Here is a 24,237-nt window from a genome sequence, read left to right as displayed (position 1 = left end):
TGTGAAATCTATGAGCTGCTGCAAATCGCATCTGTTGGTTAGGTTACAAATCCCTCAAGAACTGAGAAAAACAGCCTTTGCAGAGCATGATTAGGCTATCAAGAATGTCTTCTAGACATATATTTTAAATTTACTTTCCTCTTTAGCTTATGACTGGCAGAGTTGTGTCCCCTATTCAGCAGAGACTTTATCCATTAAAGTGACATTGTTCATTAGAAAGCTGAGGAATCAACCCCAGAGTCACATTTAGGTAAGTACTCACTGAACTCAATAAAAAATGTATGAGATGAAGACCTCTATTTATATTTTTCTTTATTTGAGGAATATACAAATATGTACTATTTCAATTCACTCTAAACAAATTTCAGAATATTATATAATAATATATAGAGATGTAAATTAAAAAGAGATTTAATCACCTGCAAGTGAAATTATGAAATATTTGATAAAATGTTTGTAAAAAAACCTACTATTACTTTAATATAAGCAGGTTTATTATAATAACCTAAATATAAGAAGGATTTATTTTAATAACCTATATATATATATATATATATATATATATATATATACACATACATACACACACATACATATGGAGTTACAGTTACCTTCAGCATTATATATTTAAGGATAAACTTTGGTGGTAAACTAGAAAAATTGACCTAACCAGAGAAACAAATAATGCTTAAAATTCCTCAAAGAGTCTTCTAACTCATATTTAGGAGGCAGTTATTGTGAGTAATTATAAGTTAATTAAATATTGATTATTACAAGAGTCCTTCATTGAGAAGGTAAAGCTATAAGATAAACTGTGTTACTTTATAATTTAAATTTACAGTGGTAATAAATGTGCAATGGCACTTTATTTTTATTAAGTAGGATTTGTCTCATTATTCAGCTCTAAATGGTGTTAAACATTAAACATGCTAGATATTGTTAAGCATTGGAGAAACTCTCCTAAACATCTACTATAGCTAGAGATAGTAATCATCCTGAACATTCAGAGCATTTCTTTAAAATTTGATGATGCTAGGATGTTTATTGCCAATTGATTAATTACATCATATTAATAATCCCAACTTATTTTAATTCACAGGCATGACAGCTTGATTTATCTTCAATATTTCCTCTGGACCCTGAAGTCAGAAGTTTTTCTCCTAACAATCAATCAGTAGTAAAATACTATATATCAAGTAGAAATATTTACTTTTAAGTGCTATGAGTTAGTTTTTAGAGCCGCAGAGTAAACTGTTAGATTTTCTATAATTTGTTCAGCAGCCAAGCAGGAGAAACTTTTTTAAGATATAGATCAAACCACTGGATATTTTTACCTCTTTTTGTTTTGGTGGATGGTCTACAATATATTTGCAATGAAAGATGGTGGAAAACACCTGCTTTCCTAATATATTTCTTGAAGCATTGTTCCCCATCTTTGTTTATGCAATGTATTTCTGTCAGTTTTCTGCCTATCTGGATCCATTTATCATCAATAAATTCCAGGTATAGTTTAAGGTAGCAAACTAATTTTTTTTACACAGGTGAAATGGGGAAATCAAAGCACAGAAAAAAATGTAATCCCAAGACATGAATAATCTTAGTATGAAACAGAGAATAAGAACTTGAAACTACAGACTTTGGGTGAACTAGTTCATCTCATTCATAAAAAACCAAAACACACAATAAACAAGAGGCAGGCAAAAGTAACTGAACTAAATGCAGTTTCCCTAAGAAAATGATGGAAATACATAGTTGTATTTCCTTATAAATCATGTGACTTAAAGCTGTGTAAGATCATAGTTGGCTGGTCTGCCATGAAATCTGAAGATAATTATTTTTCTATTTTACCAGTCTTTTCTACTGCCAAGGGGATGAGAAACACAAAGAGGACGTTGAAAAGGGCATGTAGGGAGGATGCTTGCTTTAGATTCTATTAAGAACAGACTAGAAACTTCTCAAGAATAACACTGGGGAATTTTCAAGTTTTATGAACAGAAATGACCAATATCAGATTCTGTGTAATATTCCAATACCTGTTTCAGACACGTCAGAATAAAAAATGGTGTGAAAAGTAATGAATGAAGGTGTGACAGAAAGGATGATTTTCAGTATCTGGAAAAGGTTCAGGGGTTTGCTGTTGTTGGTTTCAGGTTTCATTGGGTTTTTGGGTTTTTGATCTTGTTTTGGCTTGGGGTTTGTTTTTTGGTTGTGTGTGGTTTTTTTTTTAATTATTTTTTTTTTTTTTAGTTAAGGCGAGGAAAGATGAGATCAGTTTTTATTTTAGCTAGAATTACTTAGACCTATCAGAGTAGGTAAACAAGGTAACACTGGCCTGATTTTGAAACTTCATTGTTTCTCATTAAAAACTTGAAGGGTTATCAAGAGAGGAAGAAAATACTGTGAAATGCTTCTTCCCATCAAGCAAGCAGAAATATTAAGAAAAGACCCACAAGCCCCTTGAATCTTGTTGGAGAAAGAAACCTACTGTGCTGTCTCTGCCCGCAGGTGAACAGGCAGCATGCCCAGCCTACTCCCCCAGGCTGTCACAGAGGGACTAATGGGTTTTTTCCACTTTTGCAAAAGAAATGAGAAACAAAACAAGATTGTAGAGAAGTTGTCTTCATGTCCAACCTTTAGGAGTCGTCCCAAAGGACTGCACATGTCAGAGCCCTATAGCTCTGGCCAGGTCTCTTGTGCACCCTCAGGAGCAGGATCATCCATGCAAACTGATTCAGTCACTCCTGACTGATTGGATGTGCTCCAGTCAAACATATCCCAGCTGTTGAAAGCGCAGCTGGATTTCCTGTTAACAGTGTGGCTGCTGCTGTTCTTGCTTCTATTGTTTCTGCTATCTCTTGTGAGGGCTGGAATCCTGGTAAACAAGTGTGGCTGTAAGTTGCTCTTACACAATTGCTTTCACATCCTAGGGCTGTCTTGCAGCCTGCAGGGTATGGCTGTCCTCTCAGTTGTGCCTAACTGGAGGAAAAAAATGTGCAGGTTAGCAGAGAGACTGTGTCCTGTTAAGACTATGAACACACAGATGCTGGCAGACATTCCTTTTGTGTAGGAGCATGTCAGAGGACATAGCTCTGACAGAGAAAGTATACATAAACATGTACATGTATATACACATAAAAATGAGATACGCAGTCCTGAGGGATGTGATCAGCTGCTGGGTTTTTCAAGAAGAGATTGTTCCTTTACACATCTGTACTTGTACTGAAGTGCCATCCAAGCAAGGAATTTTTATGTTGCCGTTTTAAATACCCATTTTTAAAGCATATTAAGCTTTTACTTTACTAACTTGTTGTAAGCTTCAATGTATTGTTTTCCACCAGCATAGTCTCAAATATTAAAGAGGCACTTGCCCTGGACTAGTAATATCTCCAAGAAGGCACATATTGGCAAAAAAACACACTTGATTGTTTTGTACAATAAAATTATATTGAATTGGTGGCCATTCCTGTAACTTATAAATATGAATCACAAATATATGTTGTCCCAGGGCATCCCAGGGCATCCCAAATTTATTTCTCCTCAAAAGATTAAAAGAAAAGAAAAGAAGTCCAAAGCTCAAGTCAGCTTTCAGATTGAGAGTTTGTTAAAATGAACAACAGAGCAAAGGTAAATTTTGGGAGGTTTTATAATGTCATCAGAGTTGCCCTGAAAATCTTACTTCAGAAGAGAGGGCAGGGTTGTTTTTTTTTTTTTTTAAGTAATTCAAATATATAGCTGCAAGTGCAATTACCTGTAAAAGACCAGTGTACATATGTAAAATATGACTAGTCTTCAACGCTATGAGCAACGAAGGCAGGCGAAATAGTGCTGCACAAAGAAAACAAATAGCACCCACTAATGCAGATTGAATTTTAATAATTGGGGAAGTTAATAGATGCTATTTGGTGTCATTCCAGGCAGGATTTTTATAGACTTGTCCCAACAGAATTCTCTGCTGCTTGCATTACCAGGAGAAAATTGCACAGCTCATTGTTCCCAGCACTCTACCATTTTCCAGACTCAGAAATTCAAAGCCTTTGTGTTTGAATTCATAATACCATTCCAGAAACAGCACTGCCAAGCAAGACAACCACTTACTCAATTGGGAATTTGTCAATTTCAAGACTTCACCAGTTTTCCACTATTGTAAATCAATGTCTTTGATGTTATTAATTCTTGTCTACTCCAAGGATCCTAAGACGTGCTAAAGCCTTACTAAGACATGAATACCAAAGAGAAACGCATGTGATGTATAGTGGATATTTTCAGAATTATAACAATTTTTTTCCCTTACTATTGATGATATTCACTGGCCAATCCTGCTGTTTGTGTGGACAACACTTTGTACTGTCCTGCATGACAGTGAATCCAGTTCTCCTTGTGACTGAGGCTTTAGTGTTCATCCTTCATTTAGTAAGGATGTGAGTAAGAGTAAACCTGTAAGAGTACCTTCCATTTATATTACTCATATTCTATACATCTCTAAGCATATCTATGAAAGTTGTTTTGCTTTTTTGGAAACTCATACATCTTTTTTTTTTTAACACACACTTTTTTAATGCAACTTCCCATCATATTTTTTCCTCTCTGATTAATTTCTTCTCCAATAAAATTCTGAAAGGAAGGATGAGTTCTCCAAGAAAAAATGTTCACGTTGATTATGGACAGAACAAATTAACAGTATTGGTCTTAATTCAGGAAGATGCTGAATGTCTTTGGGCAGAATCAATAAAACACATCAAATTATATACAACTTGGAGTTAGTAACAGACAGTGTGATTTCCAGCTAACTAGCTGACATACTTTAACTTGGGCATATCAGAGCCTTGCATTACCTATGCCAAACAGGTCAGCTTCTTTAACTACAGAAGTTACAGTGTCAAAAGATAATTGCAAACCACACCTAGGCTGGCTGTGAGACCTTTCTGCTGTTCAAGTTTGTTCATGGAGAGGTGAAATACTTACACTATTAAGGATTATGTTCTTACAGAAGAAACAGCTATTGGTTATTGCAAATGTGATGCGATTCTAAGACTCTCACTGGGATAAAAAGAGAAGCAGGTGACAAAAATGATAACTTAACACCTAAAGTCTAAGGGTGTCAAAGTCCCCTAAAAAACAGTAGGAATAAATTGCACTTAGGTACAGAAATGCTTTCCAAATTAAAATTTAAGGAATTATATATATCTATATGTATAGCATCTATATCTATCTATATCTATATCTATCTATGTATCTATCTATCTATCATCTATCGATCTCTCTCCTCTCTCTGTATGTATATATTTGCACTTGAGGGAAAAAGTTGGCCCTTTCATATCCATGTTTGGGAACATGTAAAAAAATCTTCCTGAAAAAAACATCCTGAAACCTACTGAAACCATCTCATTTCTGGAAAATGTGTTAGTTTTGTGGGACATAAAAATAAATTGCCTATTGCAATTATACTCTCCCTGGTTGCAAAACATTTAAAACTAAATGGTCCAGGAGACAGTTCAAAACAGAAAGTAGGCTTTTAAGAAAATCTTGAAATCAGCAAGGATGAAAAAAGACATAAAACTCAATAATCTTCAGTATCAGATTAAGAATATGTGTGTGTAATTATTTTTAAAATATCATTTCAAAAAATAAATATTGCAACCTCTTATAATTCTGGCCTCCTTCAATTTTTACAATGAATTACAGAATATATGCATATTTCAATTTTAAAAATGAAGAATATTACAAAATTCCTTGGTGTCACTTGGAATCAAATTAAAATTTTGATTACTTAGATATACATTGATAGCACAAATTTATTTGTGTCTGATAACCAAAATTTCTTTTTACTTCCAGCTGGCCAATACTTAAGATAGGCAAGGCTTACAATCCTTTGCAGACATGCCACTATGTGAAATATGTGGAAACTGGACATTGCTTACTATTGTGTTTAAATGCATTAGGATTGGGTGCATCTCCATGCTATTATAAAAACAACAACACAAAAAAGTGTAACTTGTATTTGGTTTTTCCCTGGAGAGCTCAAGTTTAACAGGCTAGCATCTGTTGATACAAACTACTCTCTGCTTTTTAGGCAGGTATTGTGTTGCTGTGTTTTAAAAACCAGATCCTTTAGATCTTTTCTCCCTCTGCCCCATAGAACAAGTGCCTTCTGATTCATTCCTGGGGGAAACACCCTTCGCCTGAAGGCATGGTGCTGCTTTTTCTTCAATGGAAGCCAAACAAGTATGAGGACAAAATGGGGAGTATGACAGAAGAAAGAACAAACCCTACAGTCAGTTGAAAGAATATAAAACCTTAACAAAGCCAGCACGCCTTTTTTTTGTGACACTGATGTCATTACCAGTTTCTTACAAAGAGCTTGTGAATTCTTGCTACCATAAACATTAATTTTATGAATAGTGCATGAGTGAGAACAAAACTGTAGTGTCCCCACATATGAGTGATGCACCTTTTTTATTGCTTTCTAATTCATTTCATGCATTTCCTCCTTTTTGTCCTGTCCTTTCATAAATCAGCTTAAGATCTTGGCTTTTTTTTTTAAAGATTGGTTAATTCATCACCAATTTGCTTTGCAATGAACCTTGCATTTGTGAATTTGTGATAGTCTCAGACATCCTGAAACCATCTCTTTCCTCTTTCTATTCACAAATTGGCAACCATCCTCCATGCCATTTTCCTTGTCTTCCCATCACACTGCAAGAAACAGAAAAGTTACCTCATTTATAATACCATAGTCTGCAGAGTCAGCAAATACTGAAAACAGTTTTTAATGACTTGATGGAAGTCTCCCAGTGCATCTGAGGCCATACCAGGAAAGAAGTCCATGATCTTCAGGCTGTCTTCTCCTTCTTCTTTTTCTCTAGTGCTAAATTTAAGTGCAGGAAAATTTTTCTCCTCACTCCTTGCTCCATTATTTTGAGATCTCCTCTAATGATTTCTTATGGAAACTATTTCATCTTGCTTCTGTTGGCCAGCAGATACCATCAAGGATGATTCCCCTCAGGGCAGCTTCAGGAATCAAAAGGATTCTCTCTGCTCAGTACAGAGGCAAAAACTCATCCCCCCTTTGCTGACTTCAGACTAGTAGGAATAACACTCTGGGGTTTCTCCCTGTATTTTTAGAGATTGATTCATGTAAATAGATGTAATGCTTATGCTCTCCATTTTTAAGAGCAAAAAAATATAGTGAAAGAGGTAAACATGTCACCATTTTGTACTCTGGCTATTTTAGGGATTTTAAAAGGGGGAGTCATCCAAAGCTGACATGCCCCAGGCTATATAATTTCCAAAGTGACTGGAGGACCGTAAGTTCAGAGATGCGGCAGAGGAAGTCTGCTCTTACTGTGACTTGAGTAGGTCTCACAGTGAGCAGAGTCCCAGCAATGTGATGACCAGACCACAATGTGCACACAGCCTGAAGGATAAGCTGTAGCAGCCTCTCTTTGTTCAAAAGAGGCATCAAAATGAGCTTCACTGGATCTTTTCTCCCTCTGCCCCATAGAAGAAGTAGCTTCTCATTCCTCACTGGGGAAAATAACATTCCCTGAGATGTACCATACTGCACTTTGTTTGATGAAAGCCCAACAAGAAAGTGAACAAAATAAGGAATATGACAGAAGAATGAACAAACCCAACAGTCAGTTGAAATGTTACATGTAGACATAGAACCCTAACAACCCCAGTATCATAGCTGTGGATGTACACTAGGTCCTGTGCTGCTGGCATTAGTATTACAAATATCACTGAAAGTGAGCCAGCAGGTTTCCTTCATCCCAGCAAAAAGAAAGTCTGAGAATGAAGAAGGAGTGTTCAGACCATAGCTGTATGTGCTTGGCTCTTTTTTTTGTGGTGTGTTTCACTGCCCAAGATCAAAGTGCCTCCCAAGGCACCTCCCAAGAGCCAGCTTTGCCTGATGACTTTCCTCAGCCAAAGACCACAATCATAATATCAGGGTTATTATATAAAACATGAAATGCTCAGACACTTACTCTGATTGTTTTAGAAATACATATGAAAAAAATACGGAAACTGAAAAGAGTCAGAAGTGCTCAATGGAGGGCAGAATGTGTCTCTATGTGGTGTTTTGCCACCTTGGGAGGAATGTCTGTTGCATTGCATTAGAAAATGAAGATGGTTGGACACTGTTCTGGCAGGCTTACCTCAAAATCTCCTTGCTTTTGTGGGTTGACATCCAACCATAAAGTTATTTGAACACATTTAATTAAATATTGTAGCTGTTTGAAGTCTCTGACATTATTATTATTATTTTCATATCACTACAGACTTACACTACTGCTTGCTAGCCCTTATAGAAGCTTCCAAGATCAGAGCAATTCATTCTGGACTCAAAGTTAATCTCATGGAAAATCCAATCAGTAAATTGATTAGGTATTAAATTACATTCTTTGTTAATGTTCTCTATTCCTTCCCTTACACTTCAAAAAACCCATTAATTCTTTTGTCCCCTCTTTTTCTCCCTTCTGTATCACCCATTTCAATTAATGTCAACATACCATCAAATATACTGCTATGGATATTACTCTACCATCAAATATACTGTGAGGCTACCTATGATTTGTGAGTTATTGCTTTCTCATTACAAAAAAAAAGGTCATTGATTTGGAAAAGTCAGAAATAAAAAATATGTAAAATTTTCTTTAGTCCCAGGATGACCTAGAAATATTCTTTTGACAATTTTTCAGTGATGGCTATCCAGAATGTGCTTCAGATAATAACTTACATAGAAAATATTGCAAGTAGCATTACACCACTCTGACTATGCAAACATTTTGTTGTTTGGGGTTTTTTTTACCAGAAGTACCTAGAAGTTAACTTTGGAAAATAAGTTATTTTTGAGAGGGTGTTTTTTTTTTGTTTTTTAAATTGGAAACTTGTTTTGAAAAAAAAAACCCCAATGCAGTTAACTACACAAAGTTCTGGAATCAGTGGGGGCTGCCATTCTGTCAGGACCAAATGTGGTATGCTGAACAGAAATTCTGGAAGTTGTATTAAAGAGGCTGAGCTAACATCAGGTTATTGCTGCCCGCATTTGCCAGACAGCCTACAGAAATATGTCTGTGATCATGGTGAGTCAGGAGATTAGCTGTGATTCCTGTGATTGCTAATAGCTCCTGCATACTGTGTTCATCAACAGGAAGTCTGCCACTGCATACAATATGGTCAGGATTTCATCCTTCTAATTTTGTTAGCCTTCCTTACCTATTGAATGTAAATTGTTTGCCTCACATATACAGTTTGTCTTGTATTTCAGTTTTCAAGCTCTCTGGGACAAGTTTCACACTAAGAATATTTTAGTAGAGCACTGACATCTATTTGGCCCAATGCTCCTGCGACTGTTTTGAAAGACAATGCTTTGCCTTTGTTTTTTACTTCTTTAGTGTTCCTTAATGAGCTTTTACAAATTTTAGTCCAAGTATCTTTAAATCTCAGTGCAGTTTTACCACTATTTCTAAGTGCACTTTGAGTCAGTATCTGAACTCCAGTCCGTGTCACTAGAATAACAATTAGTCCATCCTTATCAAAACTGCATCTCATTTCAGCTGCTCAGCAGAATTCACTGTCTCTCTTTTTAAAATTTAGTAACTCTTAATTCTGCCTCTCCTTCCCTGAATATGATGTAGAACCCTAGCTGTTCTTATCTCAATGAACACACCATTTTAAATTGCTTGCTGACATCTTGACATCAGAGTGGTTTGAAACTCAGCTTCCCAGTGTGCTTTCTTCAGAACACTTCCTTCTCTATTTTGGTGTCAGCAGAGTCACTATCTGCCGTTCCTTTCTGCGTCTGTCCTCTCTCCACCTCCCTCCTGAGTGACAGCAATTGTCTCCTGCTGCAGCTCTCCCCTCACCAGGCAGAAGGGTGCCTGTCACTCCACAGGAAGTGTTTTACTGGTTTGGCCTGACAGCTTCTGCTGTGTTCTTCACATGTTTTACTTCCAGCAGATTTAGGTCCCTCAGTTAAAACCATCCTGTTTTATTTATCAGATTAGGAAGTTCTTCTCTGTTCTCATTTAGAGATGACTTCTGCAGAATTCAATTTTTTGGCCATGCTCCTGGGTATTTAGATGTTAAACACTTCTGCCATTTCTTCCTCTCTCTGTTTTTCATCACACAGACATCCAAATCACCCCTTCATACAGCTCTCCTGTTGTCTTTTCCCTCTGCTTTTAATTCCTTGAACTGTGTCCCCAAACCAATTTGCCAAGGCCCCATGTTCATCTCAGTCAAATTCATCCTGAAAAGTCTCATCCTGTAGTCTGCCCTGAAGACTACAAAAAACCATAACAGTTAAATCAAGGTTTACCATTTTGTTTTTGCCTTGTCAGAGAATATTATGTGTCATTGTGTTCTGTCTCTTCTCTATTCTTTCCTTTATTCCTTTTTCTGCATCTGTGTTCCGGACTTCAAGCTTATTGAAGGTAAAATCTCTATGCTTTTTTTTTTTTTTGTGAGGCATTTAACTAACCTGTGGGTAGGATGCAAATATAAAATAATAATTATTGTTCCAAAGATCAATTTATTAATATCCAAAGAGGCATTGAATTACTTCTGTCCTTGCTTACTGAAGAGATAGGTGGTTCTCAGGCAACTATGGTAGCAAGGTTGGCACTGTAGAAATTAAACATATATGTGAGTGAGAGCTCTCATTGAAATGAAAGGAGTAAGTTGCAATGTTTTTTACTGCTCTGAATGTCTGCTGGATCAGGATGTTCAGTTGCAATGTGATAAGCCAGATCTTCCTTTCCAGAGCCCTTTCCTGAACACCTGACACCGCACAAACCCCATTTACTGTCAGTCATTAGGCAGAGCTGTCAAAATTGAGGGGATGGATTAAAAACAAAAAAACAAAAAAAACCAAACAAACTAACTAAAAAAACCCAGTCAATCTAGCACCAGTCACTGGATTCTAACAACAGTCTCCTACATGTCACTGATTACATTCTTAGAGATGCAAGAGATTACTGATTGCTTTTAAATTACTAAAGCATGGAACTGTGAACATGGAGCTATACTTCTTCACAGAGATGTGGTTCAGTGAGTCCCTATATTTAAAACTGAAAGGAAAAGTAATCCTGTATCTAATTCATTCCTACAAAGAGAACAAATTGCCAATTCAGGGCTTACTTATTTATTTAATGTTTTTTTATCTTATAGCAAAAATTGTTGCTGTGACTCTGGCTAAACATTAACTGGAAGAAAAGTGAAAAGTAAGTAGCATAATGATGAGGCACAACTTGGATGCCATGATTACATTATGACCCATTGTTTGTTTCTTTGATCTTGGATGATTAGACAAATTTTTAATCTGAAAACATAATGAACAATTATTTCATGGAGTGACTATAACTTAATAATATAATATATAATACTTAAAACAATAGCTCACCTTATCATACCAGAAAAAGCATAATGATCTTTTAGCATCACTCAAGAAATCCTCCTGGATTTAGCTCAAATACTGGTATTAATGTTATACTAGACTCAAGGCATAGTTCAAAATGTCTAATTTATTGGGCCAAGTAATTTGCATCAATTGCTGTGACTTTCATACTGTGAGATTAAACTTTGTTTTCAGACTGTGCTGTATTACAAAAAAGGGTATTTCCAGATTCAAGATGAGAACAAGAAGTGTTATTTTGTTATGTTGTGCTATCCAAAAAAACTACTGTATATTGTTTTCAACACCCAATATGAAGTAAGTTTTTTAGAGTTCAGACCTTAGAATCTTCTGATGTTGATGCCTGTGGCAAAGTCAGAGATTTCTCAAATAATATGTCTCATAGTTGTGCACATTACTGTATCTGGGCAATTCTCAGCTGGGTATTGCAGAGGAAAGCTGAAAAGAGGTAGACAAAGGACATCTCTGCAGAATGTGGCATTTATTTGCAATTCCAGAAAACATTCCTTGCACAAAATCATCCTTTTTATTCCACCACACGCTTGTAGCACAAATCCCAACATAATAATAAGTTAGCACATAGCAAAGCCTCCTAGTAGTTTCAGATCCAAATCTCTACTTTCCCTGCCATTCTGGGATAGATTTTAGGATACCACAGCCAAAACAGATTTATAGTTCTGTCACTGTTTCTCAGGTTCAGGCATTTATCTAAACCTTTCCTCCTCTATCTGTCCTGACTATTTGCAAAGGTTTTCAAATTCTATTGAATAAGTTTTGGCTCTTTCCTGACATGCTTTCATACTCAGATCTGTGTACCAAGTGGATTGATAACACTGTGAGAAAAGAATTTTAAATCCAACACAGCCTCTAATTTTTTCCTTACTGCAGTGGGAAGTTTATTCTGCTCACTAACCTCCAGACTAAATGGGACCTTTGAGATAAATTTTACATTAGTTTATCTCTCAAATTGAATATTACATGATTCTGTATTTAATGTCATGGGATTAGCTGTTAGCCATGCATCTGCAAAGATATTTCCACCATCATGGTGTCAAAACTCAAAATTAGTGATTAATAAAGTGAAGGAAGTGAAAGGGGAGCAGCAAGTTATTTGAAATGATGGCCATGATATATGAATATGATTAGCTTTGCCTTAAAGAATATTTATATGATTATATGAATGCAAAAAGGCAATGCAGTATTTTAGTCTTTCTCTAGTCTCTGGAACACTCTGAAGCAGATGGACTGTGTGACTGATGATTCAATAATTGCACTCATTAAAAATGTTCACGCTTTTAATCTTTCCCCCCTCACATTCTGTGAAGAGCTGAGGAATGAAATGGTTTTGTCATTGTCAGCAGATAGATAATTGAGTTTACTTTGATTTCCTGGGGTGCCCCTTCCCCATCCCCATGCTGTTGGATTGACATCTCCAGAAGCGCAGCAGAACATATGAATCAGACCCAACTGTCTTAAAGGAGAAAAACATGATGGAAATACTCCTTTCTCCCTCTCAGTATTCACTTGTATACACTCAACCAGCAACCTACTTTGGTAGAAGACAGCATTTGCTTTTTTGCCAGATTACCTGCCCCTGATACAGTTTCCTACCTGTGGCACTCAAGGAAAAGAAAGATAATTCTGCCTTGAACTTATGCACAGAATACTTCTCCTGTTTATTGTTGTGAACTAGAATAAAGATGATAGAAGGGAGAGGGAGTCCAGCTGTGCAAATGCCTGATGTATGGTGTTACAACATGAAATCAACATAATCTCACAAAACACCAAGGAAAAATGGCAGGAGGAAAAGCAGTGAAAAAAAGAGCTATCATGCTTTCTCTGAAAATAAGGATAAAAATATCTCCCAGCTCTGCTGAAGAGGTGCTTCTTTTTGTTTCTGTCAGTAGAATTTAAGTTAAGAGTTTGCATTTAAATTTGAATTGCATAACAGCAAAAACATTCTCCAAATGAGGCATTGTATCCACTCATTCCACCTACCCTATTGTCTGGGCACCCATTTTCCAGATGTTGCTCTGGAAACAAATATAGTAGAAGTTGTGTAATCCATGGCTTTCTGACAGTCGCCAGCTGCTCCAGGAGACTCTCACACTATCCATCATTTGTATTTTGCAAACCTCTGACTGAAATCAGGGCATCAGAGTTCAGCCTTGTTCAAACATGACATGACAGAGCCCTTTGCAACTCTGATTAAAGTCTCTGAAGCGGACTTTCATTGCTCCCACACATAGGTTTTGCTGTTTGGTACCTGTGAGCAAAAGAAAAATATTTTTTCTGCGGGGATGTTCTCTTTTTTTTGACTTCTTGGGTATGCTCCCTAGTCTCAGCTGCTCTGTAAAACAATTATGAACTGCTGCTACAGCACTTACACATCCTGGGCAGACCGCATAAGTGCTTAGACACTTCTACAGCCCTCCCTCTGTATACACTCTCAGATGCCTGCCATCTGAAGAATGCAATGAACAGATTTTTACACAAAATACACAGATCTGAAGTGAGGTGTTACGTTCTGATAACACCCTCTTCCTCAAATTCACTGCACACTGTTATTCCTTCTGTCTCTTGGGTACAAGGATTTTTAGACAATCATGATGTGCAGGTTCTTCATCATATATTGTTCCAACAATTGAAAAAATGTCTCTGTCAGAAGAGCAGGACATTTTCACCAACTGCCTTTGTTAGCTACCTGGACTGTTCTTGTCCCTGTCCTTGGCAGAAGGCTGCATCTTCAGACCAATTCCTTGCTCTGCACCCAAAACACCGTTGCTCCTTTTTCCTCCCTGTGTAAGTGCAGATGAAAATGTTCCAAGTTCTAACACTCCTTAGCCAACAATCTGTTCACAGTTAAAACTGTGAATGTCACTTCACCTTCTTGTCCCAAGATGCGCTACAGTGAGGGCTTTATGTATGACACAGTGTATGTATATTTCACAAGCACAAACTGTAAAGTATGAAGTGCACATACATCCTAAGTCATCACACCATGGCCAATTTAAATGGGCTTGCCATTTGGGCAGCAAAAATGGACAGCAGGATAAGAGTGGACACTCACACAGGGAAGCAACATGATTTGCACAGAATTCAGTGGCACTATTCCTTAACTAAACTGGTTAAATTAATATGTACAAGAGGTTTTTAAGTCTTATACTCAATAATGTGATCATAGATGCTTGGGAAAATGGATCCCTCAAAAGTTTTCAAGGAAAAAACTGCCCATTGAATGGGGAAGTTTCTAAGTGGATGTCATGTACAGAGTAGAGCAGACTGTTCCCAGCAGGCCAGTAGTGGTTTCAGGAAGTTACCAAAAACTGTCTTAAAGTATAAAATATCCCATAATTAGCTGCATTCTGATACTGTCTGTGGATAACTATCAGTTAGAATGCACAAATCCATTCAAAAGGACAAGCTCATTTAGAAATAACGCTCAGCGTCAATCACACACCATGCAGAACATAAGTTTCCCAGGAAAATAGCCACAACATTCAGCTTCAGACTTTATCTGGAACTAAGCATTATGGCTACACAATTTTTTTCATTGATGATGGATGAACTCAAGTTCATGCACTCTACAACCCTCAAACACTGGAAAACTTTGGACACAATTTTGGTTGCCTGGAGCCAGAGCCAGGGCAGTTCAGAGTTTCATTTTATTTCAACAGGATTATTTATAGACATATTTCAACCAAAACATTTCTCTGTCAAAGTAGGACATTACTTTTTAGGAGCCAACACAACACATGGCAGGTCTGTATTTTGTTTTGAATGAATGTCTGAGACCACATTCTAACCCAAATACATTCTATACCTGTACTGGCCGGCTCAGTCCTGCAGCATGGGTCCAGAAGCACACCTCCCTGCCATGTGTCTAACATGTGTCTTGCAGGATCATTTTGTAGCCAGGGATAGTAGAAGTCCTAAAAGTAAGCTGGACCTATAAGTATCCATATGCCTGTGATTACTAGCCCAACATCCTCCCATATCAGAGAATCTGAGTGCACAGCTCCTGGTCAGCAAAGTGAGCATCTTTGCAACCTCTTCTTGGCCCACCCCACACACAACCTCCTTATCTCTCAAAATCTTCAAGTTCTGAAATTTCATGTTTGCATACTTTTCCTTTGTCCCCTATCTCCCCTCTTTCTCTGAGCCAGTTGCAAGGTGATACCCTGCTCACAGCAAGCTGTGAGACACATGACTGGATACAGTATCTGCAGGAACATGGGCAGAAGCAGAAGATGGGTAAGACAGACATTGGCTTTTTTCCACTTTAAGAGAAAATGCTAAGACATTGCTCAAGACAATAAATAAACACTGGTGTGGTTCTCAGGAACCAAGTATTTAAAGGCACTGTTCCTCTATGAATTTAAGCACTGAAACCACTTTCTCCTTAAACTGCTGGTGAGTCATTGTTCATAATTGGGATCTATTTATCATTAAAATTATTTTTGTGCATCATTGCCCCCACGTGAAAAAGGTGATTACATTTTACAACAAGATGTGACTATTCTGTTGAATAAATTGGACGGAGCTAGAGAAAAAGAACAACCAAAATTAGAAACATTGTCAAAACAGGGAAACACAAAGAAAAATAAAAAAGCACTTCTACTAACAGCTAACTCGAAATATGGTGTGCGACAGACCAATGCCTATTCCATATTGCAGTGTCCCCATACAGTGAATAGCTTTCACAGAGGTCTGAGATGTCAATTTCAACCATTCATCTGTAGCATGGAAGTCAAATGATATTTATTTGAAACGGAACTTACCTTTTTATTATTTATTTGGAACTGAATATTATTATATTTTATGATATTATATTTATTATTATTTATTTGGAACTGAACTTACCTTTTCTGAAGAAACTGGGGAGGGCGCATCCCCCAAAGCTCTACAATACAGCTCATCTGCTCAGCCTCCAAGAGAAAACAGTCAAGTAAGCATTGTTTAGTGTGGGTGACCTTTGCTGGGATTCAGCTCTAGGAATCCACAAGATCTACAGAAAAACTGTTTAGGACAGCCTATAGAGGAGGGTACCTGATGCATTTTAGAGTCCTAAGAAATTTTATGGAAACGTTCTTTGTATAGGATTCATTTTTCCCATGATAAATAGCAACAGACTTTTTATAAAATTTCCTTTCAATGCTGATGCAAGATTTCATCATTCTTCCTTCTTTTTCCAGCAATATTATGCAACTGTAATACAACCTCGTTTTAGGATAGGCTGCTTCTTAAAAATATTCCTAAACCCAATATAATTTCTCTAGTTTTTGCATCCAGTGAGATCAGAGTATTTTCTTTAGGGCTTGTCATTTTTTAGATAGATAGAGAAAAAAATGGCTTGCCTGTGTGGAAAATTTCTGTTGTAACTGATAGCAAATACGCAAAGTTTAATTTGCATATAGATGTTGAAGCTTGCAACAATATACTCCCCTGAGAGAGCTCTTGTTGTTTAACTGTGTACATAGTCTGGCACTATGCTGCCCAGCACCTAATAAAAGCTAAATTAAAACTTAAAACTCTGAGGCTGTGAATATCTTTAAACTACCAGTTTACATTTGCAGAGAAAGGGCAGAACCATACCATGCTAAGCCTCATTTAAGTGGAAAAGCAGAGGGTGTGGTGGCAAGGGCATGGGAGAAATAACTTTATTTGAGAGTAAACATCAGTCAGATGTACTAATGCTTTAATTCATCAGCCTAGATGAGCTTTATTACTATGCTGGGATCAAGCAATACCAAGGAAATAAAAAGCAGTGCTGTGTAAAGAAGAGAGAGATGAGCTGAAGATTATTAACAGGGCTGAGAGAAAAACAGAGACAGAATAGCTGAATAACAAGGAGACGATAAAATGGAAGGTGGAAAGAGCAGGAGTACAAGTGGAAGATTAAAGTAAAATCTACTTTCTTTCTGCTATCGTATTCCGTTTTATTTGAATTTTCAGTGTTTATCACAGACTGTGCAGTGAAGGGATAATGTGATATTGTGCCAAGAGAAAACTAAAGGCTGTCAGGGAAAGAAAAGCACCAATAAATCTCGCTTCATAATATCATTAAAATAAACTATCATAATATTTTTAATGAAAATGTATATGAAAATATAAAGGAAAAGTACCATGACCTCAGAACTGGAATGTACACAAATTTTCAGTCAAACTAAAGAAAATCCATGAATCATCATAGGATCAAAGAATAGCTTGCATTGGAAAGAACCTTAAAGATAACCTAGTCCAATATTCCTATCCCGGGCAGGGATACCATCCATTAGTCCAAGTTGCTCAGGGCCCCATTCAACCTGACCTTGGACACTTTCAGTGATGGGACATCCACAGCTTCCTGGGACAACCTGTTCCAGTGTCTCATAACACTCTGAGTAAAGAATTTCTTGCTGACATGTAATGTAAACCTCTAAGCTTTTAGTTTAAAACCCTTCCTCCTTGTTATATCACTATCAGTTCTTGTAAAGGAGTCACTCTCCCTCTTTCTTCCAAGCCATGTTTAGGTACCACGACACTACTTAAGGTCTCCCTCAAAGCCTTCTCTTCTCCAGGTTTTACAACCCCAGCTCTCCCAGCCTCTGGGAGACCAGAGATGGTCCAGCCTCTGATCATCCTCATGGCCTTCTGGACCTGTCCCAAGAGGTCTGCATCTTTCTTGTGCTTAGGACCCCAGAGCTGGATGCAGCATTCGAGGTGAGGACTCAAAGGTCAGAGTAGATCACCAGAATCATCTCTCTTGACTGTCTGGTCATACTTTTGGTGCAATCCATCATTCAGTTTTCATTCTGGGCTGTGAGCACACGCTGTTGGCTCATGTGATGGTTGTTAAAACTCAGTGGGGAGCTTAAAACTGGTTTAACTACCCCCTTTTCAATAGTGGTGAAGAAACTCCAAAAATCTCAGAGCAATTATACATTAGAGTGACAATTTACTACAGAAAATAGCAATAAACACGGCAATAAAAAGAAATTTTTTATACAAGAGAGAGAAACGGCTTAACAACAAAGGCAAGATATCACCTGGGCCCCCCTATAGCAAAACTAGTGTGACAGTGTTCACAGGGGTCTTATGTTGAAGGAAGAGACTAGGAACTGACTTCATGTTTCAGGAGGCTTGATTTATTATTTTATGATATATATTACATTAAAACTATACTAAAAGAATAGAAGAAAAGGTTTCACCAGAAGGCTAGCTAAGTTAAGAACAGAAAAGAAAGAATGATAACAAAGGCTGCTGTCTTAGACTCTCTGTCTGAGCCAGCTGGGCTGTGATTGGCCATTAATTATAAACATCCAAGATGGGCCAATCACAGATCCACCTGTTGCATTCCACAGCAGCAGATAGCCATTGTTTACATTTTGTTCCTGAGGCTTCTCAGCTTCTCAGGAGGAAAAATCCTAAGGAAAAGATTGTCTGCCACAAACTAGGACTGCAGAGGGCCCTGATGCTGGACATGGGCTGAGAGAGGACAAAAAGAAACAATGTGACAAATGAGTTCACAGGGTTTAACACCTTCCCCAGGTCTGGTAAACCATGGGGAGCAAGGGCAAAGCAAAAACCTGGAAACCTATTTCATTTGAGTCATGAATTGTGCTGCTGGTATGTTGGCTCATTGTGGTGGAGGATGCTGGCATCATTGGTGGTGTGGGCATTACAGCACCTGTTCAAAGCAGGGACCCAGCTGGGTCCTCTGTCCTTTCTCCAGCCCAGGCCAAGAGATGGTCACAGTCTTCTGCTTCCTGCCCTTTTGCCTTTCCTGACTAAACCACACCACCCCCCTGCCCCATGCAGTGATATGAGTTGTATTTAATATTCAATAATAAAACTCCACTCTCCTCCTTTGTAAGAACTCAGGTCCAGCTTTTCATCCAGAAGAAGCCCCAAGTCCTTCTCTGCAGGACCACTCTCAGTGAGGACTTTTTCCTGCCTGTAGCCATGTCTGGGTTTGCCCCAACCCAGGTGCAGCATCTTGCTTTTGGATTTGGTGAACTTCATGAGGCTCTCATGTATCCCCTTCTTGAGCTCATCCAGGTCCTTGTGGATAACTTTCGTTCCTTAATACGAAAAGATTTTTAATTCTATGAGAGGAAGAAGCAGAACAGAAAAAGGACATAATGGGCCACACTGTCTGATAATTCTAGATCCAGATTCTATCAGCAGGATACAAGAGTTCCACTGACACTGAGAAAATTACACACATTTCAAGGAATTCCTCTACCCCGAATTTTAATTCAGTTATCCCAATGCCTGTTTAAATGAATAATGTCATGTGAACTTCTATCTGAACAGCACTGTAGTATCCAGAGGGACTTTGAACATGGAGAGAGATGATACAGAGCCTGATGGACAGAAATTGGACATTACTGAGGGATGCTTCTACAGTCTTGTCCTATCCGGGAATGAAGAATGGAGACTTTCCTAAATGATTGTCCTTTAACTCATGAATTAACAATCCAGTTAATATAAGCATGTAACCCCATCCTGTCATTGCTTTTAGAGAATATTTTTCCTCTAGTCCTGTCTTCCATTCTGTGTCTCCTTACTACCCAGTGATAGGGACCATTTGGATGAAACTACTCTTCATCACTTATCACTTGATTTAATTTGTATTCATACAAGTATTGCAATTGGATTTTCATTTTTATACTTACATAAAATTGAAATTGTGTTCTTACTATTCCTTTCACTTACCATTCATACATTTAAAAAGAAATATTTGTCCCTTAACCTTTTCACTCAGATTTCTAGTTCTGGTAGCACAATGCTCTCTACCATATTTCTGCTTTTCTCCAAAGAATCTAAATTATTTCCAAAATTAGTGTTTCCTGGCTAGTGTCTATAAGGTTCTCTTAACAATTTCATCAAGCATGTGCAGGAATGGTGAAATTAGCATTAATAACAACATATTCTAAAGGAACAAGATGATCTGCTTACACCTTGTGCCTGGAGACCTTTTGATAGAAGGCCTGTGATGCTATCCTGATTTTGCATGTTGTGGGAGCTATAGGAAAAGGAATACAGCTTCAATCAGGGTGCGAGGGCCAGATCCACCTCAATGAATCTCTGTACATGTGCGTGCCTTTCTTTGGTATAAACCTTGGGTATGTTTTTGACTCAGATCTCTGGATCACTCAGTGTTCTGGTTCATGTCATCAAGCTGTTATAAAGGACATGAACTGGGTTTCTTTCAGGCATGGCTAAAACAGAAGTGGTGGTTCAGGAGCACACCCAATCTCTTCAAGTTGCTGATGGACAATGGAAACACTGGATCAGGAAGCAGCGAGCCTGAAATAAATTCTCCTGGTATACTTGTTGTATGGGCATTGAATCCTCTTCAGCTGCTGTTCTGTGCTTTAGATTTACTCCTACAGGGTTGCACTACAGACAAATACAGCCATCATATGTATCCATTGAAACAAAGCCGAGCTCTGAACATGATAGCTGCCAAAAACATTGATGGTCCTTGCAGGAAGATCCAAAGTCATTATCTCCCTGGCCTTTTGACAAATAACAGACACAAAGTAATGAATCATTTATTTACTCCTCTAAAGCAGTTTTATTTTGACTTTATTTAATCATGTAAAAACAAAATCTGTTTTTCCCTCCAGTGCATTAAGTATGCAGTCTCTTATAGATTGCATAATGTGCTAATTTGGGATCATATTAGTCAAAGAAGTCTGTATGTTATTCTATTTGCAGTGTGCTGGCCTTGAGGAAATTTATTTTAACCCTGGTGAATTTGTTGGTTTGAGGATAATTCGTGGGCATCAGAAGGTTCACAGATAAAAATGTTGCTTTGACCTTCAAAGTGCTCATCACTAACATGTCATTATGCAAGTTGGAACTTTTCAATCCCTTCAAAATGCATCACCTAAGAACACCCTTTTTGCTTGTCACTCTATATTATTCCTGTCTGAATGTCTTTATTATCTCTTCATTTTCCATAGCATCATATGCAAATGTCTTATTTGTGCCTTCAATGCCCTTCACAACTATAATCTTTCTGTTTAATCAATTTTTTTTGCTTTTCCCTTGAGGTCCATGGTGGCAAGCTCCTGAGTATTCAATGGGATAACATCTCTATGCTTCAGTACATAACAGTCTCTTCTCTTTCCTGGTATTAGTTCCTGTGGCAAATCATTCCAGATCACATTCTGCAAATATACATCATAGTTTCATGGTCTGCAAGGAATCAGTTGCTAATCTTACTAGGGGAGCTCAGTCCAAAAGAGATTAAATTTATTTGTTTATTTATTTAAAGAAAATAAACTCATTCAGACTGTATCAAAACTATACAGAACTATTGGGATTTTCTCTTGCCACATTTTCTCCTTCATGCCTGCTGTTCGCAGTGATAGCTTATGGTCTCTTTGTTTCACATTATATTGCATGTTCTTTGGTTTTAAGATTTTGTTTATAACAGTGCTCATGAAACAGTACAGAGAGCATCTCCACGCAGTGCTGTCAATCCAACAGTAAACCATGTATTGAACTGTATGAACTCCAATTCCTGGTTTGTCCAAATAGGTTAATCACACTGCATTGTTGACACATCATTTCCAGAGTACAGCATGTAAGCATTTATCTCTGACTCTAATGCTCCAAAAAGTCACAGAATATTGTATTTGTTTACATCCATGCTCTTCCATCCTGGGAGAAAATGACATGTTGTTAGGAAGCCCAGCCTCTGACAAATGGCACTGGCACAAAAAGTGGGCAGTTAATGATGCTAGAATGGCAGAAGTTTGATTATTTAATAAAGAATGAGGATGTCCAAGAAGAAAAAATTGCATATAGGCACGTATTTTCCCTGCCAGCAGTCCAAAAAACCTTTCTTATTGCCCTTATACAGAAAACAGAAAATTTTAGAATGGGTTAAGGACATTCTCAGTGAGCTCTTATTTTGTCAATCTCTTCAAATAGGTTTCCTAAACTCCCCCTTCTTCTGCTAAGGATAATAATTAATTTTTTAAAGCCTATCAAGAAACTGCAATTGGGAAAAAAGTTATTAGTTGATAGAATAAACTGTCAAAATTTGCCCTGTCCTTTGGTATTATATAGGTTTATTGAAAGAATTTGCAGGCTGATAAATTCTGCCCAAAAAGAAAAGTCAGTTTCATCCATTTGCATGTTAGGACTTTGCTGGATTACATATGTGGATAAAAGCAAAAATGTATTTTCTTAGTCAAATAAGTTTGCTCTAAATTAAAATACTGCTCTTCTGAAGTGTTATAAAGTTTATCAACATTATATTTATAAAAGGAATTCTAAGCATTTACACAGTTGTCCTTGCATTTTCTTCTATTGCAATTCTTCACTTTTTAGGTTCTTGGTGTGTTCTCAAACCCAACCTAGTATCTTCCATTTAGAAAAACATAAAGAAAACAAGCTACAGAACCACAGTAATTTATACTAGCATTTAGGAGAGCACCTTCATTTGGATTTAGCTGCACAAGTGTTGGATCAATTGATACTTGATAATTGATGTAAATTGAATTCACTCATTTAAATGATATGGATTGGAATGATATGTGAACGCCTGCATTTGAGAAAGCTGTATAAAAATTCTTCTATATTAAAATAATAATTGTAAATGGACAGCATATAAATCTCTTTTTATGTGCTAATACTTTTGCATTTAGCCCTTTTGCAATCAATGTATTGAAATAAAAGTAACACATTCTTCAAACTATTTTAGGAACAGGGAGTTAAGGCAAAGTAAAGAAAGCAAAGTAAATGAACATTTGGCAAAGTAAATGAAAATTTTAAGGCAAAGTAAATGAAAATTTGACTGGGTCAAGAAGAATGATTACTCATTTCTCCTAAAAACAGCAGCTTATGTCAAGGAAAATCCACTGAACTCTGAATCAGATCACGCAGATCTTCAATAATACCAGCATAACATAGTGGAATAGATGAAGGATTTTTGAAGATTGGGGTCCTTCCTATGGAAAAAAACCCTCTATTTTTTTCTTCATCTCAGAGGTAGTACAAAAGGCATTGCTAAATTCTTTTCTCAGTCAAATCTTGGGATAAATCTGAACTGTAAATTTTATGTAAAAAGAAATTATGATGCCAAGATGCCAGAAACAGTAAGTTAGCTTCATGTTACATCAAATAAGTTACAGGATCATGGGTAATTAAGGTCCAACCTCTGTCCAAACACCACCCCGTCAATTAAATCATAGCATTGAGAGCCATACCAAGCTGTTCCTTGAACACCTCCAGGGTGACTCCATCACCTCCCTGGGCTGTCCATTCCAATGTTTAACAACCATGAAGACATTCTTCCTGGTGTCCAACCTGAATGTCCCCTGACAGAGCTAGAGGCCATGTCCTCTTGTCCTGTTGTCAGTTGCCTGTGAGAAGAGACTGACACTCACCTGGCTCCACCCTCCTTTCAGGTACTTGTAGAGAGTGATGAGGTCCTCCCTGAGCCCCTTTACTTCAGGCTAAACACCCTCAGCTCCGTCAGCCTCTTTTCACAGCACTTACAATCTAGACCTTTGCCAGATCCATTGCCCTTCTTTGGACATGTTCCAGCACCTCAATGTCTTTCTTGCAGTGAGGGCTTCAGCCACAGGATTTGAGGTGTGGCTTCACCTGTGCCAAGTACAAGTGCCCTGCTCTTGCTGGCCACATTATTCTTTATACAGGCAGGATCTCATTGGCCTTCTTGGGCACCTGGGCATGTGCTGACTTGTGTTCAGCTGCAGTTGACCAGCACCTCCAGGTCGGTCCTTTTCCTCTAGACAGTTTTCCAGACACTTTTTCCCAGCCTGTAGCGCTGCCCAGAGTTGTGGCTGAAG

The 24,237-nt window shown here is 37.6% G+C and overlaps 1 long non-coding RNA gene across 1 annotated transcript in view; it reads left to right on the top strand.

The window, feature by feature from the left end:
• The window catches only part of LOC143691960 (uncharacterized), a 116,913-nt gene that overhangs the window by 8,011 nt on the left and 84,665 nt on the right, over positions 1–24,237 (top strand). The window contains exon 2 of the long non-coding RNA XR_013179775.1: positions 11,176–11,228. This is a non-coding gene — a long non-coding RNA (uncharacterized LOC143691960). The remainder of the gene's footprint in view (positions 1–11,175; positions 11,229–24,237) is intronic.

Source organism: Agelaius phoeniceus, chromosome Z (genome assembly GCF_051311805.1).
Source record: "Agelaius phoeniceus isolate bAgePho1 chromosome Z, bAgePho1.hap1, whole genome shotgun sequence".
In the NCBI taxonomy this organism is placed as follows: domain Eukaryota; kingdom Metazoa; phylum Chordata; class Aves; order Passeriformes; family Icteridae; genus Agelaius; species Agelaius phoeniceus.
Note: the sequence above shows the minus strand (reverse complement) of the source record. Positions and strands in the feature narration are given on the sequence as shown.